At 47.1% G+C, this 19,752-nt stretch overlaps 1 protein-coding gene across 26 annotated transcripts in view; it reads left to right on the top strand.

The window, feature by feature from the left end:
- The window catches only part of SORBS2 (sorbin and SH3 domain containing 2), a 687,606-nt gene that overhangs the window by 481,510 nt on the left and 186,344 nt on the right, over positions 1-19,752 (top strand). The window lies entirely within an intron of this gene.

Genomic DNA, 19,752 nt, shown 5'->3' with positions numbered 1-19,752 from the left:
AGCAGGGGCAAAGGGCGGCTATGATCAAGGGAGTCCGCAAACTTAGCCAAGTTGACCCGCTGTGAGTGAACAAGCAAAGGCGTGCCCCCAGAGCCCGACCCTTTTTCCAACGCCCAACTAAATTTAATGAGGCCATGATCCGACCAAGTGACCCACTTAGGGCTATCCGTTCGTAGATCGAAATTTGAACAAACTAGGTCTAGAATGAGCCCCCTACATGAGTAGGAGCATCCACCCATTGCTTCAGCTGTGCCATCGTTAAGGCCTCTCCAAGCCTAGTGGCCTCAGCAGAGTCCTGGGTGTCAACATGAACGTTATAGGCCCCAAGCAGGAGAAATCTTGAGAACCTAAGGCCACGTGGCACAATAATCTCCTCAAGGGCTCCAAAAAAAATTCCCAGACTGCCCGGAGGACGATACACCAGCGTCCCCCCCCAAAGTAAAGTGGGGGCTGAGCACCACTAAAAAATGGAGCAGCTCAGCATCCACCGTCACATCCAGATGTTGGCATATGATGGTCCACTTATCTCGGGAGATGGCTGCCACGCCACCCCCTCGCCAAGACGGACGATCAGCCCTCAATATTTTATAGCCCCTTGGGATAGCTAATTCAACAGCCGGGGCACACGTGTCATTCATCCAGGTTTCAGTAACAAACTAAAGGTCAAAGTCATTATCAATCAGGATATCAAAGACCTCTGCAGTATGTTTCGTCAGAGATCTGGCATTAATTAAACCTGCCCTGATCTCCGTAGGAACCCTACCCATTCCCACCGCGCCACTCAGCGCCGGTTGGAAACGGAATTCACAAGCTGCGCACACCTTGGAAGGCGAGTCGGCTACCTTCCTCTGGGCTCCAGCCCCACAGCCGGACACATTGAGGGAAATAGGCTCCTCACGAGAATACCTGATTCTGTGTCTGGAGGAATGGAGGCGCCTTGGGCAACCGCCAGGGCCCCCAGGCCGGGGCCCGACTGGGACACGGACGGGCACAGACGGGCCCTCCTTTGGCAGTTATCTGGGGCTCTCTTGGTACTTCTGGGGTGGAACAGAGTTGATGAATAGCTACACAATGCCACCTACTGGCATGTAAGGGAATTGCTAGAAAAAATTCTCCAGATCCAGCCTGTGGGGGTGTTCACAAGGTGAGGAATCTGCAGTTAAATAGAGTGCCCACTAGAAAGAGTGTTACTGAAGGCAAGTAACTTGATCATTGGACTGCCACATATTAAGCCTTTTGTGCTGTACTCTGTCACCCGTAATGATAAACTACTTTGATATTCTACTCTAGGCTGCTTTCACAGATGGTCATTTTACCGGATTCTTGCCAGCATCTCCCACTCCGAAACCTATTTTAACTCGTGCACACTCTTTCTAGTATAACCGAGTTGCAGAATTCACAAATTTAGGGTTGGGGATGGCATTGTGGTCTTTCCAGAGTGAAGCATAGAGGTGAACGCTTACATACTTGCAGGTTTCGTGTACCCCTTGCAAGTAGTTGCCCACCCTTTCAACGCCTGTACATTAGCTTCTTTGAAAGGTAAGAGTAAATGCCTTTGCATGGAAGGAAAGTGGAAGAAACAGGCCCATGTGTAATTGAGTGACGGGGGGGGGCAGCAGGGCTTTCTCCATGAGGAGTACATTTTTCATGAGGACGAAAAAGAACAACAAATCCATGTATAAATGCACATTTACGCATCAGTTCGGCATGCTGATATTCCATCTGGTGGACTTTCCACATCCAAGATTTTCTGCAGTTGAAATCTTTACCAAATCTACTTTCGTGGAGCACATGTAGAATTCTTAATGAATTCATACAAGCTCAGTAGGATGTTCCAAAAGTCGGAGTAACACTAGGAGATCAGGTTTATGACTTTATTATTAGGGACCTTGAAAATGAGACACAAAGTTCTCAATTGGGCTTACTAAATTTAGGTTCAATCCATTTGGTATACATTGTTTGCCGATTTATGAATTATGACGTTTTTTATTTCCATAGTTTGAGAATTTAGATTGGCACAGACTGATTGTTCTGCCCTTTTTGGCCTTCTCTGATAAATAGACGAGAACATTTTGGGCCGAATGTAGGTCGGTCGGTAACGGCCGAAAATCGGTATTTTCGGCCGTTACCGACCGAGATTCACAAAATGGTATGTAGGGCCACATATTTTACAGATTCGGTAAATTTACCGATCGGTAAATTTACCGAATCTGTAAAATACCGATTCGGTATTTTTACCGATTCGGTAACAATGAGATGTAGGTGGGACTCTTCTGAGTCCCACAAGCCTTACAGAATCGGTATTTTACCATGAAATCCAACTTCATGGTAAAAAACCGATTCCGGTGTGCATGCACATGGTTGTATGACGATCCATCGGAAACACTCGCATCGCATGCCCTTACATCGCAATTATCACACCGCATGTGCCCTTACATCGTGACTAATCACATCGCATGCCTTTACGTCGCATTGGTATAGGCATGCATGTGAATTACCGTAACATCGCATTAAGACACCCCGCATGGTATTACATAGCAATTTACACCCCGACCTCAACCCTAAAGCCTAAAATAGCCCCTATACTGAAAGTAGCCCTAAGCCCTAATGCACGCGACGTACCCGACCCTAAACCTTAAGCCTTGTACCCTACAATACGGCACGCTAACCCTTCCCTAACCCCTAAGCCCTAAACAGTAATACAAGCCTACACTCCGACCTCAACCCTAAAGCCTAAAACAGCCCCTATACTGAAAGTAGCCCTAAGCCCTAATGCAACCTCAAAAAAAGCACCCATTCTCTAAGTAGCCCTAGTAGCCCTAACGCCACCCCAAAACAGCACCCATTTCCTAAGTAGCCCTAGTAGCCCTAACGCCACCCCAAAACAACACCCATTTCCTAAATAGCCCTAGTAGCCCTAACGCCACCCCAAAACAGCACCCATTTCCTAAGCAGCCCTAGTAGCCCTAACCCCAAAACAGCACCTCCTTACCTGTTTCGTTGTCTGCCTCTCGTCTGTGTTCCGTTGTGAATGCGTGCGTTCTAAATGCACATGCGACGTAATGGCGTGCACAGACAACGCACGCGATGTACCGTCGCCTGCGTTGTAGGTGCACGCGATGTAAACACATGCGCTGTAATGCATGCGCTGAGCTGGTTGTTTCCCCATGCACATGTGTGCATGCACACCTGTACCATATGACAGGCAGACCTGCCCTTAGGGCAGGTATGCCTGCCACATGGCCCCCGAATCTTTTTTGGGGGTGCTAGAGGGTGTCAAAGTGACACCCCCTGCACCCTTGTCAAAATCGGTATTTACCGAATCGGTAAATACCGACCGGTAATGCCCCATTCATTCCTATGGGCTTCAAAACCCATAGGAATGAATGGGGCATTACCAGTCGGTATTTACCGAATCGGTAAATACAGATATTTACCGATTCGGTAAAAGGAACATCTGGATGTTCCTACATATCCACCCCTTAGATTTACCGATTTTTAATTACCGAATCGGTAGGATTCGGTAATTAAAAATCGGTAAATCTATTTTACCTACATCTGGGCCTTTGTGACGCCCAGTCATCCCTTTTTGTACTACATAGTAGGTCACTATTAAGTCTGCGCCTGGTGTGAGGTCATCAACCTCTCATCCAGCGCAGGCAGTGCCGCAGAGGCATTCCACGCACCAATCACATCGTCTCTTACATGGTTCACTTTAGTTACAGTTTACTGAACGTTCTGCTCGTACTTTACAACATTACACATGTATGTCGTTTGCTTCGTTCTCATCTGCTACCTCTTAATGGCTCCATCTCACTGACAAGGGTATGGATGTGCAACCTCGCCTATCATGCATTATTTTCTGCTTTTCTTTCAGTGTTTATCATTTTGAGTTTCTTAAATGAGGGCCGCGGGAGTTGGTACTATAAGCATACGTGACAGAGACATTATTTCTTCTGTTACTTTGCTTATTGCGTTCCTTCTATTGGTTGGCCCTGCTATTCCACGGCATTGGATGGCGCTTTATCCAGTCTGAATACAGGTGTCCCACCAAGGAGTGTGCCCATTTTCAGTTTACATATAATTCTTTGGTATTGGTATGTAAATTACCCAATCTAAACAAAGGGACATCAATCATACAGAAGTATTATATGAATACGTGTTGCCGTTCGATATTTCTGTGTGGCATTGTCGTACAATAAGCCAGCAGCACCATTAATTAATGTCTCAACCGCTGAACAACATAGAAGTGGGACAGGGGAGTTAACCAAGGCAATGTGACGATAGAGGAAATAAGGACGTTTTCGGAGTAGGTGCAAGAGCAGCAAATTGGGGGCGGATTAAGGGTTAGGATGTGTGTGGCCGGCAAAGGTGTTATGGGATGTCTTGCCTGGGAAAAAGTAACTAAAGAAGAGGAGCACACTACAAATGTCTTATCACGAAAATGCAGTGAAACTGCTGATTTGTTTAGCGTGAACATGCAGCTTCTTACCTCGCCCTGGAAGCAGCTCTATCTAGATGATGTTGTGACTCCTAGGACCTCTGTTATTATGGTTGAAATCTGCGTCTTTAGTTGACTACTAGGCCTCTGTTAATATGATTGGAATTTGGGGCCATGCCTGTCACTTGCCTCATATTCGAAGCACCTCCTATCCCCTTACCGACACACCTCAGCAGGGTTGGATTGGGATCAAAAATCGTCCCGGGCACACCAAAAAAAAGTGGCCCACATTTGCATATTGCTTTTCCGCAAAACACTGCTTCAGTGAAGTTTTATGAAAAGAAAGGGGCTGTGGGGCATGTTTTATTAACTTCACTTCGATAAAAAATGCACAGATTACTTCACACTGCTGAGCCACACATGAATGCAAGTGAGACCACTTCAGCTCAGGCCCCCTGCCCCAGCTCAATCAGCATACATTAATGGGCCGGCCCAGCGAGAGAAAGCGGGTAATACCTCCGCCCACCTGCCTCTAGAAAAGCCACTCTGGCCCCCACTGGGCCGCTGGCGGCATCCTAACAGCACAGACAGCCCACAGGCTACCCTAAAAGAGCAGCCCACAGCTAGAACTCGGCTACCGACCCATCAGCCATTTCCCGAGTGCCCGGGTTACCAATCCGACCGCACCTCAGCTACATGTCCGCTGTAATCTGGACCAGCGCCATAACTCCATATTCTTCTGTGCACATTAAACTTTGTCACCTCCCAGAATGCTGTTTGTCAAGTGGACGTGTTCACAACACTAACCCATATTTACTACCCCTGAAATTCCTCTTGAGATCATATTCGTGCAAGTGTATCCACTGCTGGGCCCCTGGTGCCTCCAAAACAGCGACTGGCATCTCAACCACCATAACACCATAAGACTCTGCATCCTTTTGTACTATAAGGATGATAAAAAAATCAAAAACTCCTGCCCCCTGATCTTTTAAAAACAGTGACCATGGCTATCGTCCTCACAAGGATTGACTACTGTAATAGTCTCTACCTTACTCTTGCATCAGGTCTTCTGAAAAGACTCCAGATTTTGCAAAATGCTGCTGCCTGTTTCATCTTTAAAATTCCCAAATATGAATCGGCTAGAGAAGCCATCATAAAACTGCATTGGTTGCCAGATAGACAACAATGCAAGTTCAAAGCCCTTAGTCTGGCATTTAAATCTCTGAACGGACTCGGGCCTGACCATTTTATGAGAAAACTTAAATGGTACATACCAGCAAGAGTGCTAAGCTCAGGCTCTGCCAGGAACATGGTGGTCCCCCCATTTAAAAATGCCACCACTGGAGGGGGGTGGGGGAGTTTTTACAGGAACAATGCAATGCTCTGGAACAGTCTGCCACTGACCTCAAAAATAGCCCCTTCCCCACTCAGCTTCAGAAAAGTCATAAAAACCTGGCTTTTCCCACAGTATTGATAAAGCATCCTACCCTTGTGCTCAACCCATAGTGGATACTGTTACTGCCTTAGTTCAGATTTCTATAGCGCCTAGACGCCCTTGGGCATGAGTTGCGCTTTATAAATCATATTTACATAACATTACCAATTATCTAATCCATTGTCCTCGTTTCTCACCTTTGTAACACCAGCATACTGCAGCCAGACTCGGTCATAGGCAGGGTCATGACTGAATTGGCTTCACTGGGTCTAAGGGGAACTGAAGGTTCACTGTATGCGATACTGTATTGCTCCCTGAAAATGGACCCACAATTGGTATGTATACTCCTCATTGTGATTAGCATTTCCCACGAGTCTGCCACAGCAAAAACTTTTATTACACATAACCACTCTGAAAAGGTATTTCTTAATTATAAAAAGGCAACAATGTATTTACTGCCAGTATCTATCTGTGTCTTGTCCAAGCTCACCAACTTGCCCCATTCCATATGTTATTGACTCCATAAAGACTTCATAGTCATTATTCTTTGCACCAGATGGTTCAGCATATTCAATATACCGATCATTCTCGCCAACTGGTTTTGATATCCGATTCATTGTAATGTTATTCTTTATATCTTTTTTTTATGCTTCTATACATACTGCCTAACAGATCACCATTAAATAAATAAATAAATATAATGCACTGATGCCCGATAGGGTAAAAGTCCAGGCTGCATGAAACCTCCAAATAAATAAATCCATTGAGTGCAGAATAAACGGGTGAAACCATGGACTGGTGGTGAAGCCTCTGTTGTGAGGCACAGTTTTGAGCACTGGTCATTATAAGGCTTGACAATAAATAGAGCGGTCAAGGGATACATGGAAATTTAACAAATGGTAGGGCAGATGGGATTCCACTAGGCATTATCACCAACATAGCATTGACTCGTAAGAAAAGACCAGAACACACCATTTCCATTTTGTTATAGTTGGCATAAGTGAAAGAACTAAACCTAATATATAATCTGAAAACCAAACGAGGTAAAAAAAAATCACCAAAGCAACATGAACTGTATTGAGGTGAGCCCATTGGTAGTGGATCACTCTATTCCATGTGATGTTTTCCTTGGCAATAATGTGATATCAATAATACTGCAACCAGTACTTTGGCCCATTAAATTGTAAGGTACGTATATATTTGCTTTTCATAACTCTGCTCAAACTTAGCTCCAAATGTAAGAAGGATTGACGTTAAGAGTAGTAAATGAATACTTACCGTACAATATTTTAGTAGGTCGATACACTGGATGCAGTATTATTGTATGTGGATATGACCGACCTCTATATAGTGTCATACAACAAACCAAACAGTTCATGGACAAGGTTTGGTGTGACCTCAGTACCTTGGCACAATGCGAGGTGGAAGAAAGCAGAATATATCCATGTAAAATACCTTAAGGGATGTTATATTTGGTAGGTAAGATGCTCCTAAAATGACTAGGCTGTAGTGAAACAAGCGCTGGCATCTCACAGGGGGGAGGACATGAGTGGAATTAATGATGCTGCTGGGTCAGCAGGCCTGTGCAGTTACTGATGGACTGTCTAGATGAGGCAGGTTTACATTTTCCTCTTCTCTGTTGTATTGATGAGCATGGAGAGTGGCTCTAGTTAATGATGAGTGACCCCGCGTATTCACCAGCTAATAGGACAACTTCCATGTCTTGCTCATTGACATCTACAGAGAGATACAGGGACAGATGTACGACCTAGAATTGCAAGCATAAACAGGTTTGCGACCAGTTTGCACATGAAATTTCAGTCTGGGCCATGTTCAATTCCTAAATAGCGAGTCACAATTCATTTGCAACTCGCTATTTATGAATTGCGAGTCACTATACGGAAGGGGCGTTCCCTTCCTAATAGCGATCCCAAAGCAATGTATGAATGTTTTGCGACTGCAATTGCGGTTGCAAAACACTCACAAATTACTACCTACCTCAAGGAGTAATGCACTCCCAAAAGGGAAGGGGTCCCCAGGGGTACCCTTCCCCTTTGCAACTGCATGCGCAATTATTTTTTACGGCTAGGCAGTGGTCCCAGGGACCACTGCCTTTTAATGCAGCCCGTTTTCCTTTAAGGAAAACGGGCTGCATTAAAAAATAAATTTAAAAAAAGGCTTTATTTTAAAGAGTCCCAGGCATGGTGGTCTGCTGAGCCCAGCAGGCCACCATCCCTGGGAGGGCCTGTCATCCCCAATGGGCATACAAATTGCGAGAGGCTCATTAATATTCATGAGCCTTGCAATTTGCGACCCCATCGGGAATCCCTAACAGTGTCTGAGACACTGTTTTACATTGGATTTAGCGTCCTGCAATTTACGACTCGCAATTTGTTGCAAATTGGGAGGCGCTAAAGCCAATGGTCGTACATCTGGCCCACAATCATTTGCTGCAATGCACTCGCTGCATAACTCCAGGATGACCAAGCGTGAATGGACATACCGAGACCGCTTTTCAAGCACTCATCCCCCAAACCCAAACACGCTAACAGGCATTTACAAAGCTTCACCGCAATACTCTTCTCCAGTCATACACATGTTCAGACACACGTTTGCACAGTTTCAGGCTAACTCCACTACTTTGCCCTGATCCGACGAGGATATTTATGTTCCATCAGCTTACCCACTCCTCCCCCTACAGTCGCGTGTTGACACCGATGTGTTTGCGCAGCCGCTACTCAAGCATGTTGCACACTCTTGAAGCATATTGTCATGGGTATTTGCACAGTCCTCTACAGCTCACTCAGTCTTCCAGGAACATAACTGAAGCAAGATGACTGAGCAGCTCAAACAGGCCCACCCTCCACTTCTGAAACTTACAGACATCAGTGGCTTCATAGCTCCTGACCAGTTGAGGAACAGGACCTTTATACACCCTCTTCATCCACTCTAGGCACTTGGGCGTTTGGAGTGCATGCCCTCTTCTTCTCACTCTAGAAACATCACCAAATAAGGTTATTTTTACATCCTCACCACCTAATGAAACATTCCAGATGGGGAGTTTTCAAGGAGTCCTCTCTAATAAAGCATATGTTTACATGCACGTTTACACAGCCCCTTCCTGTCCACACTGCTTCCCTTGGAGCGTGCCCTGCCCCAGGTATTTGCAGAGGTCTTACTTTAGCACATTTCTGCTTCCTCCTCGCGAAGACATAACTCTGGGTATTTGCACAGGTCCCCCTGGAGCACAAACAGCCTGATTCATGTAGGTAAATTGCACTCGCAAAGGGCCAGATTCTGAGAATCTGGCCCTTTGCGAGTGCGATTTTTGCATTTGGTATTCATGATACCAAATGCAAAAATCGCTATGTAAGAATTCGCATATTTGCGTGGAATGGCATTTAAGGAATCTCTAATAGAGATTCCTCAAATGCTATTCATGACACAAAACAAAATAGCGATTTTGGACTTTTGGGGCCGCTATTTACCGACAGGTCAGACCTGTCGGTAAATAGCAAAAACTCAGAAAAATGCTTTTAAAAGCATTTTTCAAAGTTGCATGTAGCACACACACATGTCCTTTGGACATGTGTGTGCGCAACACCTGTCCAAAAGTGCATTTTAGGGGTGCTACAGGGCGTCCTTTGGACACCCCTGGCACCCTTAAAATCGCTATCTCAGTTGCGAGAAGCAAATTGCTACTCGCAAATCCCCATTCATTCCTATGGGCCTCTTGGCCCATAGGAATGAATGGGGAGTATTTGCGAGTAGCAAATTGCTACTCGCAAATAAAGAACATGTAGGAATCGCTATTTAAGTAGCAATTCCTACATGAATGCCGTTTTGCGTGTCCTCAATAGCGAATCGCTATGATTCGCTATTAGGGACACGCTAAACGGCATGTACATGAATCAGGCTGAAAGTCTCCAAACGTAGATCTTGATTCAGATACATGGATGGTGCTGTCGAACCACTCTCTCGTTTCATAAAACGTGTGTGACTATGGACACTTGAATGTATTTTGGTTTCAAACAGTTTGAAAAAAGATTTTAGAACTGTTTTTGCAACTTTGCCCTTCCCTTAACTTTAGTCACTGCCATGTTTCAAAATTATGTCAACTGGGTAGACCTATTCTTATAACTCGTGTCCTTTGGAAGGTAAAAGCCAGTTGTTGTAATGGTAAAATGTTTGAATATCAAATCGTTGTTTCCAAACTAGATGGTTTCAAACTACAAGTTATATGTTTGAAACTGATTTCCTATTTTCATTTAAAAAGCTCCTATTCAGCCACTGAACCTCCTTTGACAGCCTCTAAAAGGCCGTACTGGAACAGCCTCTACTAAAACTACTCTAGACATGGGGTTTGCATATAGGTCCAACTAAACCCTCACACCTGAAAGATGTCTTCACACTGGTGTCATAGTCAAATAAACTTTATTCGGCCGAAGGCCCTAAAAGCATAACACAGAAATAAAAACATACTACAAGGGTAAAACATACAATCCACTAAAAACAGCTAAAAACAGAATATCACGAGAGCACCATACACAAAACAAGGGCGCATAAAGTACATAAATCAACCTCAGATTAAATAATAGATTATTTTCCATATATTTTCCAAATCTGAAAGGTTGTTGGCATAAAGTTTAATAAGGAGTAACACAGCTCTCGCGAGCCTGACTGCACATATATCAGTCCTATCATGAAGTCTCAGATTCAATTTGCGCAGTAGTGGACCTAGAATGGAGCATCTCAGCTCAGAGTGCAGGCAGCTGCAGCTGCTGCCAAAATGAAGTGTTGGGACAGCACAGCGGCAAATAATAAAAAACAAAAGCACTTACCTGCTACTTCCTCTGCTCCCAGCCGGCTGAGTGCTCTTCTTTTTCGGATTCCCTGGGCCAGCACAGGCTCCCAGACTCCCCACCCAATCCAGAAGCTGCTCTCATGCTGTGAGAGCAGCGCCTCGATTGGTCTGAGCGGCCTAGTTAGGCGCTCCCTCAGGGACTTGGCACCTGTGCCATTTCTCCACCTAGCTGTACAATAAAGCTGGTTTGGAGAAATCTAACAAGTGCCATCCACTTCTCCTCCCAGTCTCTGCACTGTCAAATGAGGATTGCCTGTCCCTGCCCTAGACTCTGCAGCATCGGCTGCCAGTGAACAAAAAAAAACAATAAAAAAAATATATATTTTCATTTTACTTTTCATTCTGCAGTAGGGCGAAGCTCCTCCGCCATTACGGATGAGCCACCGCTGAGTACAGGGTACAAAATAAAATGACTAGTGCTCTGTGTCGAAAAGCTGTCGCACCCGCAAGGCGGGAGATCCCCACTCCAGACCCTGCTGTGGGGAAGGCACACTTAGAATGCAGGGTTTCCATCCTAAAAGTCATTAGCTAGTGCCAGTGGGTGGGGTTCTCAATCCACCCCAGGTATGGCTCGGTCCCACATGTTGTGGAAATGGAGGCATACCTAATGATGGAAACTTTGGCCTGGGTGAATTCTAAGTGTATATTTCGACAATAGTCCGAATAACACTTTTTGACACATGATTTATGTTTTGGCATAAACGTAAAAGGGTTATGGTACTGGTCCATGAGGCCTAATATGCTACATGTGTTTTTTTTTCATATAAGATAACAATGGTATCTGAGAAGCGTTATCTAATGACAGGCAATTGGTTATACATGTTCTAGTCACTACAGTTTCAGGTGTGCTCCAATTTTTTACCCAGAGTAGTAGCGGAGCCAGGCCAATCAGATCTTCCAAATATGTCAACCCCACTTCATGATATATTAAGGCAGCTGTTTTACCAGGAACTGCCAGTAATCAGTAAGCTAGTTTCTGTGTTTTTAAGGGGGGGGGGCAGCCTTATTGTACCCCCATCACCCAGCATCATAGTTTGCTTCCGAGATGCACTCAGACTTATAAAGACTCAGCATTTCAGGTAAAGGCTTATGCTGCAATTTTTGGGCGAATCTAAATATGGCTTCGCTTCTGAGTTCCTATAAAAGAATTGAAGTCTAGCTGTTAAGAGGGGCGCCCAACTAAGTGACTGATTAAAATGAATTCCTAAATAATTCAAATTCTTTACATTTGCTAAAAGGTGCTCTCCCATTCTAAAATACATGACCTTTGTGCTAGGTCAGCCACACGTCATAACGGTGTACAACCGTTACCACGCATTTTTTACCACGCAATACCATTACAACGCTGGCATTACAACGCAAACCATTACAACGCATTGCGCTGGGGGGCGCTCTAGGATAGGAAATACGTTTAATTTTTTATCCAACACCTTCCCTAGTGTCCACGGGGACTGGAGTTGGAATAGAAAATTATACTTACCACTATCCAGCACCTCTAAGCGCTATGCGTTGTAAAGGTATGCGTGGTAAAAACCGCGTTGTAAAGGTATGCGTGGTAAAAGTATGCGTTGTAACATCATACATCCGTCATAACAAAGGATTTTGAAAATTAACTTGAAGGTCCAAGTCTCTCATAACTGCTAACAACAAATTCAGGAGGGTCTGCGGCCCATTTGCTGTGCGGGCGATTAATACTGCGTCTTCCACATACAGCAAAATGGGAACTGGCTTTTCCCCCATTCGCAGCACATCCTTCATTTTCTCCATCAGAAAGAGGTTAATACCGTTTATATACAATAAACAAAGAAATAGGGCCAGGATGCATCCCTGCTTAACACCCCTGGAAGATTTAACATTGGAGTCCTTATTTAACAACACCCATTCTTGATAGGGGGTGTGGCTTGACGCTGATGGGGCAGGCAGCAGATCTTGGTGTGCCTGCCAAAAAAGTCCTGCCCAGTGTCATCCTGTAACAATAAATTGTACCCGGGGCACCAGCCCTGACCCTGAAGAACCCCTAGAGATTGGGGGATCGCCAAACTGCCCTGCCCGAGCTGAGATGGACGGACATGCTGAGCTGCTGGCAGAGGTGAAGGGCTGCAGCAAAATGGCGGTCAGGCCATTCAACTGATAGAAATAAGGAGACCCAAGAGGCCCGGTGCCTATGCCTTGATGGCAAGGGGCACTAGGGGGTCCTGGGATGACTGCCATGGGTGGTGACTGTGCCTGCATCGCCGGACGAGAGGCAGAGACCTGTCACCAAGTCCCAGACTGAAGAAGGGGTGGAGGGGCAGCAACTCGGCTGCGGCTGAGGGCTTGGAGCGGCACAGTTTGAAGCCTGCGCCAGAGGGGGAGCTCACCCTGCCGGTAGACGAGTGGCACTGGCCCGACCTCATGAGGGGCTGATAAGTATATGAGGATCAGGCACTAGCAGAGGGTGCTGGAGGTGAGCAGCTGCAGGCTGATGATGACAGCGAAGCCCAAAGTGAGAGTCGGGGCCCAGTCGTGCGCACCCGGGGAGAAACGAGGCCGACGCAGCAGCTCTGGCTGCAGACAGGTGAGGCACAGTGGAGGGGAGCGCAGCCCCTGAGGAGCCTCGCGCCCCTCAGGTGGGCCTTGGGCCCCAACTGGGCAGTCTGCAAACTGTGTGGGGAGGGCGCCCTCAGACTGCAATTGGCGGTGTGATGCTGGAGCCTGGCAGAGGTGCGGACCTCTTGCTGCGCGATCCAGAGGCGGTGAGAGGTCTACGAGTGGTGCGGGGTCATTAGTACCTGTGCCTGGTGACTGACTCACCCCAGCCCCCGCAATCACAAAAACTACAAAACAGCAGAGCAAGACAGAAGGGCCACAGCTTAGTGGTGCAGGAGATCTGTTGCTGCCCAGATTACAGTATTGCAGGCGGGCAAGATCCTGAGACCTGGCCAGAGGGCTTATGCCTGGAGCTATGAGGGCCCCTGCCAGCTGATAGGCATTGGTTGCCAAACCATTTCTCGCTAGGGGCTCGAGGCAGTGGACGGCGGTGCTCCCCTAGAAGCATAATACCAGAAGTGAGGAATAAACTCAACAGACTGCAGTGGGACCGGGTGGACGACCAGAGCTAAGAGAGGTGCTACAACACAAAGAGCCCCACCAGAGCATGAAGAGCCGACTACCAGGAGATGGCGGAGTACGCCCACTGAGGAGAAGGCCATGGGGAAAACAACCTGGAAAAAAGACCAAGATAATCCAGGACCACAGCATGAGGAGGAAGGGGGGCCTGCACAGCCAACTGATAGTCAAGTACCGCGACCTGTAGATGGGGGCAATGGGGTGATGCGAGGAACCAGGCAGGGTTGGCCCCTGTCTCCATTGCTCTTCTCTTTGGCAATGGAGCCCTTGACCCACTTGGCCTGATTGGGACGGAGCAATAAGGGTATAAAGAAAGAGGTATATTGCCAACATATATCGTTATATGCTGACAACCTATTACTTTTCCTCCATGACATAGAGGAAGACTTGGATGGCGCACTGGGAATGATGTAGGAATTTGGTTCTCTCTCGCGGCTCAAAGTTAACTGGCAGAAGTCTTGCTTGTTCCCCATGGACGTGGGTTGCGGGCGGCCGGCAGACTTGAGGGCCTTGCAGTGGGAGCCTTGATGCCTGTCATATCTGGGGATTGGGATCTTTCACCCCCCGCAGACCTATTGGAAGGGAACCTAGGTCCAGCCATACCATCACTACCCTCCAGTGTAGAGTTCTGGAAAACATTACCCTTGTCGGTGGCAGGTGGGATCGCACTCCTAAAAATGGTCGTGCTCCCTAGGCTGCTATATATATTTGTGACACAACCTATTCGGATCCCCAAAATGCAGTTCACTGAGCTGGACTCTCTAATAACATAATTTATTTGGGGAGCGGGCCGCAAAAGGGTGGTTTCTTCTACCTTAAAACGTCCAGCTCTGGAGGGGGGACTTGAAGTCCCTGACTACGAATCGTACTATTTAGCCAGACAGCTACAATGGTTCATGCAGACGAGAGGAAGGCCGCTTAGCACCCTTTGTTCCCAGCAGAGAAGTACTGACCAGAATGCTACTGAAGGTCGGCCATTTACCTCCGAATGCAACTAGGGAACTGCAAGTGGCGAGTTATTGCTGGACTAGATGCCTCCAGAAGACGCGCAGCTCAGTCCCGTACCCACCTGACCTCTCTATGCTCATGATGGATGTTCTACCGCATGGGGGACCATGGAGTGGGATAGCTGAATGGGTGGTAGTGGGAGCAACAACTATTGGGGACCTGTACAGAGAGGCGGAGTTACTCCCCTTTGAGGACTTCTGATCTGAGTTTGATTGGCCAGGGGGCCATTTCCTACTATATAGGAAGTAACAGTGGCCTTACGATGGCACTGGAAAATGGGCACAATAGAACTGCATCTCCATAAAGCCTGCCAAGATACAAGCCTATCAGGAGGTACGGTTAAGGCGATCACATGCCTCTACAAAGCAATAAGAGGAGACATGCTTCTGTCATTGGGTGGCCTACGATCCAGGTGGGAGGAGGATCTAGACACTCCCCTGACGGACAGAGATTGGAAAGTATCCTAGAACGAACCACCAAGGTGTCCATGAATGCACGCTTTAAACCAGTTAACTTCCGCAATTTCCATTGAACATCCCTCACACCTGGCCGCATCAATAAAATGTTCCATAGGATGGATGCTGCCTGCCCCAGATGCAGAGAGGTAGGAATAGAGCTCCTACACATGCTATAGGCCTGGCCGGTGCCACAGGACTACTGGGCGGGGGTGACCAAAATAGTAGCTGACGTTACAAAAAAAACAGCACCCTGCCTGCCCACTCATTGCTTGTTGGGGCGGTTCCCTCATGTGTCCAAAACAAAAGTGTTCAGTAAACTCCAGGACTCAGCCTTCATATTAGCAAAAAGGAAAATAACTGCAAAGCCCCGGGGGCCCCTGCATGGCAGCATGGTGACAAGAACTAGAGAGGTGGGCAGACTGCAAGGGAATAGTACTGAATAGAGAGGCCAAATTAAGGATACGATTCTTAGACAGAGCCAGGGCTTGGGAAGCATTAGTGGATACTTTGAAACATCCAGAAGATGCCACACGGACAGTTGCACCCGAGGACTCATCAGCACCTGGAACCCCACAATTATCCAAGAGACTACTAGAATAAGAAGTAGAGACGCGGATACCCGAGACCCAAAAACAGCAAGGGGGGACACAGGGTCGGCTCTAGGCTCATGGGGCCCCTGGGCAGGGAGCGTAGGCAGGGGGCCCCCGGAGAGACGCAGGCACGGAGGCCAGTGAAGAGGGGGGTGTCAGGGTGTTTGGAAGTGGAACAGAGCCGGAGGCCGCCAAATCCCTGCCAGGGGCCGCCACGCAATTATGTATCCATCCTCTGAGGATTATTATATTAAGGATATATATTGGCGTGGTGGCCCCTGGGGTTTGGTGGCCCTGTGCAGGTGCACAGCTTGCACATGCCTAAGGCCGCCCCTGGGAGACATGGCTGAACAGGACACAGGATGATGGAAGTGTGTAAGAAGCGAACAGGAGAATAGACTCTTAATGTCAAGGAGCACCACTGGGGGAAGGTATCCCACCCTATTGAACCACTACATAGAACACACTAGAACAAATCCTGACACACCTGCGTCCACGACTCACAGGGAAAGGAGGAGGGAGGGGGAAGGGGAGATGGTTCACAGTGTATGGACTTTGAGGGCCAAGATAAACAACGACAATGCGGCTATAAGCATTGCAGGAGAAAGGACAATGTAAGTGATGAAATGTTATCTACCCATGCTGTGACGTGTTATGCTACCTAAGAAAACCAATAAAATCTGTTTTTAATAAACCCGTCTTGATGCGTGCCCATATTCAGGCATTTCCACAGAGCACACTCAAGCACAGCTTGCTCTCCTGAAATGCTAAAGCACTGCATGGAGAGCAGACAGTAATTACAGCTTTACTCTCTTCATCCACGCCTCTGTGCCATCAGCTCACTGATTCTTGAACAGCCTGCACTGAATCATACAGCTCCTCTTGATACAAACCTGCACATTTACACTTACAAGGCCACTTGCAAGAGAGTGTCTTATTCCTAAAATATGTTCATATGTTAACATTAGAAAAGCCTCCTTCAAGCACACTGATTCGTCTTGAGACATGTGTTTGGCAACCCAAATTTGTCAACTGCTTCTCTTCCAAAACATTTCAGAAACGGATATGCGGTAAAAGCAGTGCATATATTTATTCGATATTTGCCCTACTTTAACTGTCCTGTGATATGATTTTTAAGCAAGTTGGTGCTTAAAGGAGCTGGGGTAATGGGGAAGCCTTACAGCACCATCTAGTGGTGGTGATAAATCACAAACCAGAAAAGTCATTAAATATTGCTTTTTAGGTCGAGGCTACCGTCGCACTGCGAAGCACTGGGCGGAGCCGAAGATTTAATGTCTCTTAGAGGGAGCTTGGAACCCGCCCCTCTTCTCCATTGGCTGGCCTAGTAAATGCTGGCCAGCCATTGGAGGAGAGGGGCGTCAGTCGGTTCAAGCCCCGTCTTTTTCGGATTCGGGGGCATTTTTTTAAGCTTCTTTCTTGTTTTCTTTCTCTCCTCTTCCCATTGGCTGGAATTTTACCTTCCAGCCAATGGGAAGAGGAGAGAACGAAAACCACGCCCCCGAATCAGAAAATGACGCTGCTTTCTCCGAGGCATTTCTGCCTCACCTCGGAGAAACGTGCAGCTTGTTTTCTCGGGGACGGGACTGCCATGTTTTGTTTTAACTGTGTCAGAGCTGGTTTGGTGGGAGGAATGGGAAAGAGCCAGGTGCGGGTCCCGCGTTGGCACACTTGTTAGGATTGAGCCTGCGAGAGCATGCGCTAGCGTATGCATCTCGCTTGTGAGATACTATTGTGAACAAAAAAGGGATTAGAGCCCCTCCTTTGCTTAGCATTTGTTGGCTTGCATGGCATTCTTCTTTACAGCCTCATAATTCATCAAGGCAGGCCTAGCATAATTTCCGTGCCTCTCTGTGGAGCAGGGACCAAGCACTGATTGATTCAACTTAATCAGTGCCCGCCCACTGCTCCTGACGCGATTGAGGTATTATTTTGTTCTGTTTAACGTTTATTGCCCTGCAAACAGAAGGCGTGTGAATGGAAAGAACGTGCTCAACAGGACCAACAAAATTGCAAAGATTTATTTTGCAAAGTCTTCTTTTCTCACTTTGCACTCATGTTTTTGTTTGTTTTTGCTCATGGGCGCTGTTCTCAAAAGGCGTGGATTAATTTATTGCAAAGCGACATTGTTTCTTTTTTATGTTTAATTTCTGGAATGATGCTTTAACACATAATCGTGCAGTACACCCTAATCCACCTCACTCCAATCCTCCCCTTTCCAATCCACCCCACCTCACTCAACACCAATCCACCCCTCTCAATCCCCACTCCAATCCAAACCACTCCCCCAATCCAATCCATCACACTCCAATCCTCCCAACCCACCCAACTCTAATCTGCCTGCTCCAATCCAAAACAATCTACCCAATCCAATCTTCCGCACTCCAAACTGCCCCACTCCAAAACAATCTGCCCACTCCAGTCCAAAACAATCTGCCCCACTCCAATCTGAAACATTCTGCCCCACTCCAATTCAAAGCAGTCCATAACAGTCTTCCCCACTCCAATACAAAACAATTTGCCCCACTCCAATCTGCCTCGCTAGATCTGCCCCACTGTAATCTGCCCGACTCCAATCTGCCCCACTCCACTCTAAAACAATCTCCCCACTCCTGTCCATTCCATTTAATCTTCCCAACTCTAATCCAAACCAATTTGCCCCACTCAAATCTGCCCCACTCCAATCCAAATTAATCTGCCCCACTCCAATCTGCTCTACTCAAATTCACCCCACTCCAATCTACCTCACCCCAATCCACCCACTATATTTCAATTCACCCCACTCCATTCCAATCGAATCTACCCCTCACCAATTCAAGCCACTCCAATCCAATCTACCCCACTCCGATTCAAGCCATCTCATCCCAATCCAATCCTCCTTTCTCAATCTGCCCCACCCCACTCCCCAATCCACCCCCCCCCACTCCCCAATCCACCCCACCCCAACCCACTTCAGTCCAATCCCCTCCAATCTAAAACAATCTGCCTCACGCAAATCTGTCCCAATCCAACACAAACTGCCCCACACATTCCAAAACCGTATGCCCCACTCCAGTCCAAAACAATCTGCCCCACTCCAATGAAAAACAATTTGCCCCTTCCAATCTGCCCCATTCCAATCCAAAGCAATCTACCCCACTCCAATCCAAAACATTCTGCCTCACTCCAATATTTCCTACTCCAATCTTCCCCACTAGAATCCAAAACAATATGCCCCAATCCAAAACAATCCACCCCACTCCAATCTGCTCCACCCAATACCATCCACCCCAGTTCAGCTTACCCCATGCCAATCCAGTCTAACCCAGCCCAATCCACCGCACTCCACTCCATTCCACCTCAATCTATTCCACACCACACCCTACTTCAATCTAATCCACCCTATTCCAGTTCAGTCCACCCCACTCCAATCTACCTCACTCCAATAAAATTCACCCCACACCTTTTCAATCCACCCCACTCCAATCCACCCCATCCAGTCCAATTCACCCCACTCAAATCCACCCACTCTTTTGCAGTCCAATCCACCTCACTCTAATCAAATCCACCCCACCCCAGTTCAGTCCACCCCACTCTATCCAATCCATCCATCCCACCACACTCCAATCCAATCCACCCCACTCCAGCACAATCCACCCCACTCCAATCCAATCCATCCCACTCCAATCCACCCCCTATACTCCACTCTATTTCATCCCACTCCAAACCACCTTACTCTAATTTAATCCACCCCAATCCAATCCACCCACCCCAAACCAATATAAGCCACCCCACTCTAATCCATTCAGTCCGCCCAATCCACCCCACTCCACTCGGTCCAACCCACTCTA

Source organism: Lissotriton helveticus, chromosome 2_2 (assembly GCF_964261635.1).
Source record: "Lissotriton helveticus chromosome 2_2, aLisHel1.1, whole genome shotgun sequence".
NCBI classification, from domain to species: Eukaryota; Metazoa; Chordata; class Amphibia; order Caudata; family Salamandridae; genus Lissotriton; species Lissotriton helveticus.
This window is presented reverse-complemented; position numbering and strand designations above follow the sequence as displayed.